Source organism: Mus pahari, chromosome 7 (genome assembly GCF_900095145.1).
Source record: "Mus pahari chromosome 7, PAHARI_EIJ_v1.1, whole genome shotgun sequence".
NCBI lineage: Eukaryota > Metazoa > Chordata > Mammalia > Rodentia > Muridae > Mus > Mus pahari.
This window is the reverse complement of record NC_034596.1, coordinates 103417976-103432219: the sequence shown is the minus strand read 5'-3', so window position 1 is coordinate 103432219 and position 14244 is coordinate 103417976.

Here is a 14244-nt window from a genome sequence, read left to right as displayed (position 1 = left end):
TGTGTGTGTGTGTGTGTGTGTGTATGTCTCTCTCCCTGTCTCTTGGTCCAGTCCCCTAACATAGTGCACACAAAGACGTGTTGACCAGTGGTGGATAAGAGGGAAGGGCTCAGGGATGTGGTTTGCCAGTGGAGGAAGTACAGGAGGTATGGACTATAAAGGACAGGGTTCCCATTTAGGATGGAGTTCGCACTCTGGCCTGGCTCTTCCTGAGTCTGCACGCCCGGCCAGCTCTTTGAGATCCTTAGCCCACAGTGCTCACCTCTGTCAGGAAGAAGGGTCATAGGCTATACTGACCACCCTCCTTCTAGAAAACTTAGAAAGAAGAAGGAAGAACCCTTGACTGCTGCTCCTTTCCTCCAGATGTAATCTGGGGAGGTTAGAGGGGCAGAGAGGGCTCTTAACCTGTGGTCAAGTGGCTTTTTTTTTTTTTTTCCATAAAAGGAGAGGGATGACTGGGATGTGGTTCAGTCGGCAGACAGTCTGCCTAGAATGCAGAAGCATCTAGGCTTCGTCCCTAGCATCACATAAACCCGAACCTGTAATCACAGTGGTGCTCAGGAGGTAGAGGCAAATGGACCACAAATTCAAGGGCATTCGGATCTGCATAGTGAGAGGCCAGCCTGGGCTACATGAGGCTCTGCTCTCAAAGGAAAAGAAGGCAGCAAGTGGGGCCGGAAGGAAGGAGAGGGCTGTGCTTTAGAACATAACAGCAAATGCACTCCTCAGTTTGATGATACGTGACTCACAAGGCGGGGGATGTGCATTGATGGAGCTTGCTCAGAGGCGTGCGTGGGTGGGAGGACCCTCCCCCCTCCGAGCACTTGCTCTGTGTCTGGTTTGGAGGAGGGGGCGTGGAGAAAGGGGCACAGGGGTCAGCCTCGGAGACTCCTGGCTGTAATAAAACTCAAGTCTTGGAGCAATTAAATTCCTGAGTTTGTCTAGTCACCTCTGAGCAGGTGCACTGGATGGAGGGCAGAGCGAGCAATCCCAGGCGCCATGGCTGACAGTCTTTCTGTCATTTGTTCTCATTTCATCCTGCCTGGCTTTAGCAGGGCTTAGGAAGGAACACCAGAGCCGCCAGATGAATTAGAATTGGGCAAGAGACGAGAGGAGATCGAGCAAGATCAGTGTTGGGCACTTCAGGGCAGCCAAGGTCTGCTCCCGAGGGGGCCTCTCAGAGCTACTGGCAGAACGGAGGAGCAAGGCCCTGTCTGCCTGCAGGCAGCTCTGTCGGCCCCATGTCTTGCCCACCAGGAAGCACTGCTTTCTGCGATGTCTTCTTGCTGGCCGTGTGGCAATTTCAGGTAGAGAACAACCACATCTGAGTGGTCCCTCAGTCCCCAGGGACTGGCTGCTAAGGTAGTGTTTGACAAATGAACAAATGAGCAGAGGAATGAACATGGGCAGCCAAGAAAAGTCCCCTCGTCCTACCAGCCAGACACAAATGAGAGGCTTCCTGTCACTACCATGGCATTGCTGCCCACAGTCCAGCTCTGCTTACTTGCCCTTGTGACACAGGCCTGTGTGATAAGTTCAGTCTGTTTGTTTACTTGCTAATATTATGAGGCATCTGTCATGGCAAATTCTTGCACTGCTGTGTGTCCTCAATTGAGTTATTAAACCTCTCTGTGCCTTTACTTGCCTCTCACAGGAGAGAGAGTTCAGGAATTCCTTTCGCTGTAAACATACTGAGCCAATACTTTGCACACAGCAGACATGAAGTCAGGGTGGCTCTCTATGTTATTGACTTGACTCTGAACTGGTTCCATCTGCAGTAGGCTACACTCCTCTCTCCAGTAGGTCCACACTGGTACTCCAAGTACCATGGTGGTCTGCTTGGATGTCTCTGCTTTCATGATCCTGACAGACTGTGTCAGAAATCCATCAAAGTTGCTGCTTATGTGTAAGGCTGGGAAGTTGTTTTCTGAGAGCCACTGGGCGGGAACAGGGTGGGAGGAGGCGGGATCCTCACCCTGGCCACTGCCTCTGCCTAGATCCCCTTACTGGGCATCAAGCATGACCACCAGTGTAGCACATACATAGGACACTGCTCTTCTTCTACCAGGGCAGCATGACAGCGGGAGTGTCCTGCGGCTGAGGGCTGGGAGGGGCCTGAGTTTTGGGTGAGAGACTAGGGAGAAGAGGGGTTGCAGAGGAGTGGCAGAAGAGAGATGTAGGAGAGAGGGAAAGAGAACTGAGAAAATGGAAGCGGGAGAAGGAGAGGTAGGAAGAGGAGGGAGGAAAGAGGAGGAGGAGAGACGAGACAGGGAGGAGAGGAAGAGAGGGAGTTAGGGGGTGGATTGAGGCAGGCATAGGCCTCCCTAGGGCTTGGCAATGTTCTGCACACAGCCCGGGCTGGGTAAATGTTTGTAAAACGAATCAAACCAAATTGTGTCCACAGAGAGCACAGGGCACACAGCATAGAAGCTTCCGGAGAGGCTTGTCCTTCAAGGCTCATTGCAGGCAAAAGAGCTACTTGAATACAGGTTGCTGCCTATCACCCCTCAAGGAGGACTTGGGGGGCATCCTGGCTGCACGGGCAGGGAGGGGATGCAGAAGAGAAGCGAAGGGTAGTCAGGGCAGGGTTGCAGAAGAGGAAGTGAGGGTGAGGGCGGTACCAAGGCCCTGAGTTTCCACCAGGTTACCCATGAGACTAAAGATGGAACACGGGGTTTAGGGAAATAAGAGGGTTTTAACTGTACATAGATACTTCCCAGGATGGTCAGCGGGTATGTAGAATGAGAGATAGCTGCAAGAGAAATATTCGAAAGTTCCAGAAGGGGAGCATGGAAGAGGGATGTAGAAAGAGAAGGGAAGAGGTCTTTGAAAATGCCCACTGTTCCTAGTAAGAAGGGATGAGCTGGCAGGGGAGTTAGCTTGCAGCTCAGGGTGTAGCTGGCCAGGGTCAGGCTGCCTTGGAGTGGCTGAAGGGAGCCGAGAGACCACCACCCACATGGCTGGGCCTGGTTTCCTTGCTGCAGTGCCTTAAATGCCTGCTGGCATCCAACTCCTACACTGTCACAGTGTGACTCTGGAATGTTCCCCCAGAATGTTGTGCTGGGGGCTTGCTCATTCACAGGTGGAATCTTGGGAGTGAACAGGATGACGAAGTGTTTCCTCTTATCCACGGGTCACTGTGGAGAGACTCTTGATTTGATGGGGCAATAGACACTTAGAACATGTATCTAGCTGAAGGGAGTGGGTCCTTCAGGATGTGTCCCTGGGGTACATATCATGTCCTTGACCTCTTCCCCAAGTTCCAGGCCACCATGAGTGAGTATTCTGCTTCATTGTATCAAAGAACTAGAAACAACAACATTGGGTGACTGTGAGCTGAAACTCTGAAACCACAAGCCCTAGTAGCCTTTCGTCCTCTGTATTCTTGTCAACAATCAGGGTAAGCCAACTGACACAGGAAATTACATTCTGTTTACAAAGACACACACCAAATGAAAAGGCAAGTTCAGGTGTGGGCAGTCGGTCAGTGGTAAAAGCCACAGTTTCAAAGCACCAGAAAAGATTTGTTTGCAGATAAGGATATTCCGTAACAGTTTCTTACAAGATTGAAACATTTTGTCCTGAAGGGAGCCGCCTTGAGCAAGAAAGTAACAACTCAAGATAACTTCAGGAAGTCCCTGAAACTGACTAGATTCACTAGGCCACTCCCTGCCAGAGTAAGTGATAAAAGTTGAGAGTCCCCTCACATGGAAGGAAGCTGAGTTGTGAAGTAGACCCAGAAAAGCCACACAGCAAAGACTCTGAGATCAGACCAGCTGCCTGGAAGAAGCAGAAACCAGCTGAGCTGCCTGGAAGAGGTCTAGACCAGTTGAGGCACCTAGAAGGGACACTCTTCAAACTGCTGAGCTGCCTGCATGCTGTACAGAATGTTCCAGGTTCCCAGGTTTTTAGTAACTCATCATCCATATTCCTGTAAGTAACCCCAATATAATGAACTGGTTCAACAAGTTGTACTTTGGTCTGTTGTGGTGAGTTCCCTATCTGTGATAAGTAGATGTGCTTTATGTCTCCCCAGGAGAAGTTTTATCACACAACTCAGGACAGGGTTTTAGCATTCAGCTATAAACCCAAGAAGTACAAATGCCCTGGCAGGAGTTGCCCTGGGTGTATTCAAGCCAATAAGAGGCCTACATGGAGTGAGCGCTATGATGGAGTGGTAGAGTCAAGGTCAGGCAAGATGAAGACGGGAGTCACTTGAGAGGTGTGGCAAGGACTTGAGTTTGGCTGAGTATCCTGGGACCCTTTGATGGATTTAGGGGTGAGGCCAGGCAGAAGGGTGGCTAACAGACTCTGTAGGTATCTCATAGTCATTCACAGAGGACTGAGCCATAGCTGGAGGCTAGCCACTCTCAGGAGATGGATCCTGAGAGCTCCTCATCAAGATGGCTGTGAGGTACCTGAGAAGGAAGGGATCACAAAGATCCCTGTCTTGGGCAACACCAGGAACAGGCTCAGGGAAGACTGAGGACTCTATCTCAGGCACTCAGTGTTATGGCTGTGCAGACATCATGAAAGACTGCTAGATCGAGAGCCCAGCTCAAGGAAGAGGTCCAGGCTATAGATGTAAATTCAGGGCTCGCCAACCAGAAGTAGGATTTACAGCTACACTCAGGGTGAGATCACCACAAGGGACCCCAGGCGCCTGTCTCTGTCTCTTCTCTGAGGCAGGGACACTTCTTGGGTTCTCTGCACCTTGGCCCCAGCCTGGCGCCTGGATGACCAATGACCCACTTCAGAGACATATGTGGAGAAGTAACTGGGTCAGAACCAGCCAGAGAACAACAGGACTAGACTACTGTCTGGATCCTCTTTTTACATCTTACGGGAGTCTGTCTCCCCTCCAAACCCAGTGGCTTTCATTAGCTTCTTTCACTGTGGAAAAGCTCTGTGAGTGTGATTACAAAGCCAGGGAACTCATGGCCGCATTTACTGCTGGTGTTGAAGATAATGCATTTTAAACAGCTCTAATTTTGAAAGGGCTCATTTGACCCCATTCCTATGGTGGTCATATTTCCTAAACGCTGGGCCTGCGATGCTGCCTGACACTTGCCTGGGCTGATGGATGGCCAGGGACAGGACAGAGTGTTTGCAGCTGATCTGTCTCGCCTCTGCTCTTCTCTTATTCTGCCCATGTGCCAGGCAGGATATTAAGAACTCACAGACGGCTGCTATCTTCACTTGTAATGGGTTGACTCCATGAAACCTATTTGGGAGGATATTATCTCTGCCTCGCCGTGGAAGGAGGGGCCTCTGGGAAGGAAGGAAGACACTCCGAGGACTAACTTTTTCCATTTTCTGCCTGTCAGAAAATGGAAAATCTGCTGTCAGAGAGAAGTGGCTTCCCAGGGAGCATGGAGGTGGCCCTAGAGCGGACTGTGGCTTCAAGGCAGGTGAGCCTGTCCAGGCTGGGTGCCAGTCCCTCATTATCATGGAGGCAAGCACTAACCTGCACATTAAAAGTACCAGGCCATGTGCCAGGCCTGCTTGATGAACTGCCTCAACAGTAGTCTAGCCTTGTTGTTCTCTTTCAGGACTTTCCTCGTTTCCCAGGAAATATGGTGTCATCCCTTTTTGTAGGAAGCTGCTGGGTCTCAGAGAGGCTGAAACGCTTGCCCCAAAACACACAGCTAGCTCAGGAAGAACAGAGAAGTTATGGTCATCTTCCTTAGGTGCCTCCGCTAAGCCACGCCCAAGTCCTCATTTACCTTGGTCCATGTGTGCATCACATTCACCTTTGAAGAAGAGGGTTCATAGGAGCACTGGGGAGCTGGTGAGGCTGGGAATGCAGCCCACTGGGTAGGCGCTTAAAGTCTGGGTTCAACATCCAGCTCTGCACAAACTGCAGATTTGTAGCCCCAGGGCCTGAAAGTTGAGGCAGAAGGATCACATGTCAGTGTTGCTCTTAGCTATGTAGCAATTTGGAGGCCAGCCTGAGCTACATGGCAACCTTGTCTCAGAGAAATACAGAGAGAGAAGAGAGAAGAGAGGAGATGAGAGAGAGAGAGAGAGAGAGAGAGAGAGAGAGAGAGAGAGAGAGAGAGAGAGAATGGTGATAATAATGTGTACAAAGACCCATTTAGGGACATGCTATTAGGAGCAAGGACAGCTCACTGGGTGAACTGTCTACCATGCTATCATGAGAATCTGAATTCAGATTCCCAACACCCATGTAAAACTCAGACATAGTGACACATGAATGTCACCCCAGCACTGGAGTGGTGGAAACTGAGACTTCTTCCGAGCTAGTGGCCAGCCAGCCTGGCAGAATCCGTGAGCTCCAGATTCTGTGTGAAGCCGTGTCTTATTTTGTGTAAAGAGAGCGATCAAGGAAGACACCCAGTGCCAACCTCTGGGCTCCACACATGCACACACCCATGTAAACATGTGCAGAAAAAGAAGCAATAAAAATAAATAAAATAGTAGCTGCTGTTATTAGAATTCCCATGCTCTGAGGTAAACTAAGGCACAGTCACCTTGGTTTGCCAAAGATATGCAGTGGGTGAAAGACACTGGCCTCCTTAGTCTGTGAGCTTGAGTCTGGAGAGTCTGTGCTCGGCCTCCCGGTATACCCTACCTTCTCGATCTGTCGCCAAGAGTAGAGGGAAACTGTCACCTTAGGCCCCGAGGCACCTTTCACTTGAGTGAGCTACACAAGACACCATGAAAATGAATAAATCTTTATTTAAAAGCCATTGGTGCATGCTTGTCATTCCGGTGCCCAGGAGATGAAGTTCACCAGCCACATAGCTTAGTCCTAACAAGACATCTTCAGGCTGAGTAAGGGATCCCTATCTTACATCACAAAGTAGACAGGCAGCTTCTCACAGACACCGAGACAGCATTCTCACACAGTGAGAAATGTCACTGAGCTCGACCTCCGACCTTCACATAAGATGCATACCCAGGCACTCAAACACACGTGAACATTCATGGGCATGCGCGCACACACAACGCTACCGGCGCAAACTTGAAAGACCTTGTTTCACACCTCTCTTTAATTCGGGGTGTGGTGAGCTAGACTGGGAAAGCTGACAGTGGTGGCGGCAAACACCCTAGATTCTAGTCTCCATTCTACCTACCCTTAGCAGCTGTGTGGCCTCGTGTGCATTATCTCCCTCTCGGTGCCTCTGGATCACCCCTCTGTAGCATGAGAGCTAGCCCTGTCCTTTACACAGTGAGTCCTTGGCCTAGAGGGGACAATGCCTGCAGCTTACTGCGTTTAGAGGGGACTAATGCTTGGCCTGTCTCCCAGGCCTGTGTCATGTGCCACTTGTGTGAATGCCGCTTGTGGGAACATCCTTTGGGGACTGTCTTGCTTGGGCTTGCTGTCCCCATTGCTCTGTGAATTTGATTTTCTGGGGTCCAGCAGCACTGCCCCCCAGTCCAAGTTTGACCACAGTCTCCCCAGGAATACATAGCAGAGGGACAATCCAAAGACAAGACACAAGCAGAGACGGAGCAGCTTCCTAGCAGAAGGAAAATTCTAGAACGAGAGTCAGGGCTCCATCCCTTGGTTTTTTAAGATTCCCTGAGCTTCCCACTTGCAGTAGAAACAGCTTACTTTCAGATTAGTCAGCCGGTGTGAGTCAGTCAGGGCCTCACCAGCCCTGCCTGTGGAATATTGATGCAGTCTGCTCTGCCAAGGGGGCGGAGGGGCCTCCTGGGGGCCCAGGGCCCCTGCCTGCAGCCGTTCCATCCGCTTCAAGGTTTGCTCAGCGTCTCACTGCTCACACAGGCAGCCCCTTCCTTGTTTCTCTGGCCCAGCATCATCTGCTCCCCCCTCTCCAGAGACAGGGTGATTAATCCCCCCATACCGGAGGAGCAGGGACCAAGCAGCCACATAAGTCATGCCCACGCTGACAGCAGGCAAGGTAGACGCCCAGAGCTTTGGCCTTGGTGCACATTGGGGAGGGAGGCCCCATTAGCCTTCTGCTCTGAAGGGGGAGAGGGGCCTGGAAAGCAGATTGCACACAGAGCAGTGTTGTCTCCAAGAGGAGAGGGGAGAGCAGCCCACACCCTTTGAGGCGCCATAGTCCCCTCCTTCCTGGATTCACGTGATCTCATTCCTCCATGTGCTCACAGCCGTTTGCAGATTGCCTCCCTCCCTGGGGCTCCCAATGGAGCCCTGCCTAGACCTAGACGTGGCTGTGGGGTCTTGTGGAGAGAGACAGCTCCCACATGAGGGACACCCAGAGAAAACAGGCCACGTGGGCCTAGTAAGGTGAGGCCTCCTGGCCGTGGAGGGGCATGCAGGCAGATCTAGAGTGTGGAGAGGCCTCAACTAAAGCTCAGGGTTGGAGTCTGAGGAAGTGGCATTCTTGGCTCATTGTCACTGTGGCATGGGGACCAGAGCGAGAGGGGCCTGCTAGGCAGAGGACATGGCCTTAGCAGGGATGAGGCAGGGGACAAAGGCAATAATATATGAACGAGAGGGGGAGGTCAACCCCGTCTCTCCAGATGTCCCTAAGGCTGCATGTGGAGCCAGGATGGGGTTTCTGGGGAGGGCTGGGGGATATTCAGGAAAGCGGCTGTAAGGTCACAGGAGGGCCAGGGGAAAATGTCTTCACCTGTCTGGCGCCTGTCCCCAGGGTGGGGAGAAGGACAGGAGGGAGAGTAAGCTCTTCATTCCTTCTAGCTGACAAGGAGCTTAGCTTGTCTGCAGCTGACAGATTCCAGGATCCTCTACCTGTACCTCACCCTCCTCACTGTAACTCCAACACACCCAGCTCCGACATACCTTGGCCTCCCTCCATTCTCTAGGGGGTCACCTAAGTCCTCTGAGACCATGTTTAGAATGTTGCAGAAACCTGGAGCCAGGTTGGATGGCCCGGCTCTCCTCCCATTGTTTTGTAGGCCTCTCCTGAATTGCTGGAGATGTGAGGAAAGCCAAGACGCAGGATATTCCTGCCTGGTGCCCTCTGTCCATCCCTGAGCTACGTACACAAAGAAAATCGGCTCTCCCTTGAGGTTAATCCATTCTCCTTTCCAAGGGTCAGGTCCAGGAAGGTGGCCTTTACAGCAGCTTGGGTCATGCTTTCCCCAAAGGTCTCAGGATGATGATGCTAGCCCAACCAAGACATGGGGGTCATAGTCAGACAGGAACAATAGTCAGTCAGGACCCCAGGACCAGGAGAAGATGGCTGCCACCTGGAGGCCGTCTGCATTTAGCAAGAAGAACCCAGCATGTCCCCACTTCTGGTTAAGAAGTTTTAGAGTTTGGAGGGATTGCTGTGGGATCAGTGGTACCACCAGCATGGGGGGGGGGAGTAAGTTGGGAGTCCCAGGACCCCAAGTAGCACTAGGACAGCCCCTCCTTATGCTCATGGCCCCTCCTTCCCTTGCTATGAGCCCTGACTTTGACAGGCCTAGAAAAGAGGCTCAAGTAGAGCAGGGGACATAGGGTTTGGTTCCCTCAAGGCTCTGGGAGGGACCTAGAGGGGATCAGAGAACACCTGGCAGTGGGAAAGCCTGAGCCAGACCCACAAGTCTGAGCGCAGACTGGGTGGCACTCTCCCTCCTTCTGCCTTTGAGACATGGATGGGAGCTTCAAGTGGTTAAGCCAATCGTGACAGAAGGGAAGAGGCGCTAAGTGGGCAACCCCCTGCCAGACACGCCTACTTTGTGTTCTTTTCACTGAGCTGCCCTTCGGCCCACAGCACTCACAGCTATAGCTGGATGTGTTCCCTGCCTTTGAGTCTTGTCATGCCAAGTTCACTGACTGGCTATGGGAATTTCAGGTGTGCAATGCACCCACATGCACAGACCTTGTCCCTGACAGCTCTCTGCTATCTCTCCGAATGTTGGCTCATCCAGAGTGCCCTGGGAGAGAAAGAGGACGAGATGCACACAGTGGAAATGTGGCTTCATCATGGATAGATTTTCTTTCCCCATAGAAGGTTCTAGATCAAGCCTTAAATCATAGTTCCTTACCTGTGCATTCTTATCCTGGTGTGACTGAATGTGGAGGGCCTTGCTCACACAGAACTCAATGTCTTGAGGTCTCATCAACACGACACTGGAGTTCCAGGGTCTTAGTTGGGTCTTACATCCCATCCAGTTCCCTAGAGTTACACACACCTCCTTGAATCTCTCAGGGCCTACCTTCACACAAAGGAGTCTTTTGAGATCTAATTCAACATTGAGTCTCTCAGGGTCTCTCACACTCAACGTTGAGTCCCCTGGGGTGTCAATCAACATGGGGGGGGTCTCACCCACTCAACATGGAGTTTTTAGGGTTGCATTCACTTAATGTTGAATCTCTTGGTGCCTCACACAACACTAAACCTTTTGGTATCTCACCCAACATTGAGTCTCTCAGGGTCTCACCCATGCAACATATTGACTGTGGGAGGGTCTCTTGGGTCTTCACTCAAACACCAAGTGAGATGTAGCTCAGATCTCACCACATCTCCCTAGGTCTGCAGGCTCTCGCACATAACTGAAACCTCACACTCATGCCTGCCCCTTCTCTTGAGCCCCCTTGGCATCCTGTGTCGAGACAGGTCCACCTGAAATACTTGTGTGTTTTCATGAGTATCCACACATCACCCGACGGCAATATCCTATATTGTCCCTGTTTGGAGCGATGGAACAGTGTGGGTCTCAGGAATACCACTACCCAAGGGAAAGTCAACAGAGAGAGCTTTCTAAGACTAACCCCACCTAATGACAGCATAGCCACTGGCAAGAGGCACATGCCCTGTCTAGCCAGGACCATGTCTCAAAGAACCCCCATGGCACCCCCTTTCCCAGACCAGACTTGGTGGCTTCCTGCTTGGAGCCTCAGGTTCCTCTCGGCGAGATGTCTTTTGGTGCCACGGGGTTCAGCCCAAAATATCACACTGCCTTGACCACCAAGTACTGGTTTTTTGTTTGTTTTTAATGCACTTTTAATGTTTTATTTGGGGGAGGCTCTGTGGGCCAACGTAGGCTTGAAGAGGTAGAGGTCAGAAGACAGCTTCCAGAAAGCTCTTCTCCCTCTCCCTCTTCTTTTCTCTTTCTCTCCCCCTCTCCCTCCCTTCCTCTCCCATTTCCTCCCCCCTCTCTCCCTCCCCACCCCCCATGTGGTCCCAGTTGTGAACTTCCTTAGGCTTGGCCACAAGCGCCTTCATCTGTCAAGCTGTCTCACTGGCCCCTGGTACTGTTTCTGTTGTTTTGATTTTTGTTCGTTGATTTTGTTTTTAACCACATTGACCTAGGAACAAAGAACAAAGCTCATTCATGACCGTGAGCAGGATGTGCATGTCACTTAGTGGGGAGGGACAGCAATGTCCCTGGACAACTCCTCCTGGTCCTGCAGAGCCCCTTCTACACACATGAATCCTGGCCAGAGGCAGTCAATCTTCTGTCCCTGTTGCTCCACTGAGGTCCAGAATCTGCCCCTTCCCCTTGCTATCTACGTTCTCCTGTAGGTTCGTCCTTCTGCATGGCCACTAGGCACCTAGAATCACAAACTTGTACTTGTAATCCAATACCCTACCTTGGAGTTGGACCCAAGCCAGCGATGCTTTGTGGCCTACACCTTCTAGAAAATTCTACCACACAACCTTCACCCGACCACTCTCCCATCCCACCACCCCATTACTTATCTGACTGCTCTTAGTATCAGATCCTCTGATCCCCAACCAGGGCTCCCTCTTACCTCTTCGGGAGACCTCCTTAGCGTCTCTAGACCTGGGGTTCTCACCACCCAAGTCCAGCTTGGAGATGTCACTTTCTCTGAGGCCCCCGGGTGGAGTCTGTGATGTCACTTGCACAGTGACGTCACTTCCCCTATGATCTCCGGGATTCTTCTAGGATCAGGATGGCTGGCTATCTCCCAGTCTGTGCTGGAAGGACTGGAAGGGTATTTAGGCGAAAGGAACTACAACGTATGAAAAGGTCTGTGTCGAGCACCGGGAGAGCCAAGTACCGTAGAGCAGGAGGGCAAAATGGAGACACCATGCCTGGAGCTGGGTATCTATTTGGCTTTCTCAAGGGAGGAGATAGTCTCTGTTCAGAGTACCACAGGGAACAGGGCTAGGTAGGTCCGAAACCTTAAGAAGGATCCTAGGGAGAGACAGGAAGTGGCTTCTGGCTCAGATTGGCTGTGATCAGTCTCAACGTTTTCCACTTTCCCACAAGGCTCCTGGCCAAGCTGCTCAGGCCACTGCGCACTTTCTAACAAGATTGGATATTTGTAAGACTTATTAGCTGCTGGAAAGTCAGGGGCTGCGGGCCAATCTGTTGTGGTGGTTCAGCGGCAGCAGCCTGCCTGGCGTATACTCTCATGGCCTCTGGCAACAGAAGTGGATAGGAAGGGACCCCCCCAACCAGGAATCCCCCCTGCTTCCCATGTAGGGTTTCCCAAAAAGCATTACCATGTGGAAAAGGGGCTGCCCTGGTTTGTATGCTCATAGACATGGATTCAAACCCAGGTCTGCTGCTTCTAAGATACGTGTTCAGGATGATGGAAGCAACGCTCAAGGACTGCTCTGCTCTTGCTAGCCAAGCACGAAGCAGATCCTCTGGCGGCCTCACAGCCCCACCACCTCCCTGTGTCAGGGGAGGTGACGTCCACCTGTGTGCTAGAGTATCCCAACACGTTTTCCATTCCCATCGTAGACCCTCCCCATCTGCACTCGCTCAGTGGAAAGGAATGCGCAGCCCCAGAGCCCCAGAGCCCCAGAGCCCCAGAGCCCCAGAGAAGAAGGTCGGCCACGCCAGGCTTTGAGTATCTCTGGAGCAGCAATACTTGGGGCCCAGGGCCCCTTGCTCTGTGAGCCTAGCCAGTAATGAGGACCATGTGAGGGCTGTGAGCTCCCTCCTCCTTCCTGGCTTAGCAGAGAGTCTCTCAGGAAGTGTGGAGGGAAAGCGGGGAGGTCTGCTTGACTGTCCAGCTGGAAGAATTGTGCTGAGAAGATGGAGAGCTAGCAGGGGTCAAGGAGGCCCACTCCTCCCTGAAGCAATCTATGCATGCAGAACTCTGAATGCTACCGGTCCCCCTCAACCTGTGTACCCCAAAACTAGGTGTCTCATCCTATTTCAGAAAGATCAACTAATGAATGCTAGAGCTCACCAGTGCAACCATTTCTTCAGGAAAGAAAAAATGAAGTATTGGTGGCCTTGGGTTCAGTTAAGAGGAGCATGGTGCTCTGGCTTGAGCATGGCAGGGGTCTGCTGTAGCCAGCAGCTCAGACACAGCCCTCAAAGAGGACACCAATACTCTCAAAAACAAACAAACAAACAAACAAACAAACCCTGAGACTTGGTTTGGAGAAGAAAGGTTAAGGGGGTCATAGTTAGCAGTTCTAGATATGCTGGGCTCCCAACTCGGTTTTCCTGGTAGGAGCGTGCCTCCTCAGAGGGCTGGGCTCCCAGGCAGTTGGTGAGCTCCCTAGTGCCAGAGGGAGGAGCTGAGTTTAATCCTTGCATTCTGTGGGTGCCTCCACAGCCTGGGTGTGCACCAGAGGGCTAAGTGACCTCATGAGTTCTGTGAGGTCTGGGGTCGCCCCTCTCAGCAGCCTGAACCAGAAGTGCCTGGCAGTACCTCACTCACTTGGACTCTGAACACATGAGAGACTGAAGGGAGAAGCTTCCCACGGCCAGAGGAGACCTGGGCCCTTCCTGCATCCTGAATTAGCTAGTGGAGGGAGACCCACCAGCCCACACTCCCAAAGGGAACCTCGGGGCTGCATCAGGGCCTGCACACTGTTTTCCTGCTTAGAAGAGCCAGATGCTCTATTCACAAGGGTCTGCCCAGGCTGTCAAAACACTCCCAAACACTCAGGGTTTAAGGGGGTACATAGAAATAAGCCATCTGGCCCATCTTCTCTTGCACTGGGAGGGAGAGATGCCTGGTAGACCACCCCCCTGGTTTCATACATAGGCAAGAAGACCCCGTCTACTGAGAAACACAGCTCTGTCTTAGCCAGGTCCTTGTGACCAGCCAAGCCCCAGTCCCCAGTCCTCAGCCTAATGTCCCCTGCTGTCCTGGCCCCCACTCCTGCCCAGCTGCCTGGGCTAATCCAGGCCTGTGGGAAGCACAGGGTGGGGGCAGCCTTACTGTCCAGAGGAGCCTCAATTCACCAGGATGCCTCCATGCACAGATGCGCCTCTCAGCTCAGGCAGATTTGATAAACTTGCTAAATTGCAATTCTCTGTGGCTTAGGGGAGCTGGGCCTTAGCCAGAACATGCATTATCCTCTGCAGCTGCAGACTGCAGAGAGCCAAAGAGCGGAGGCC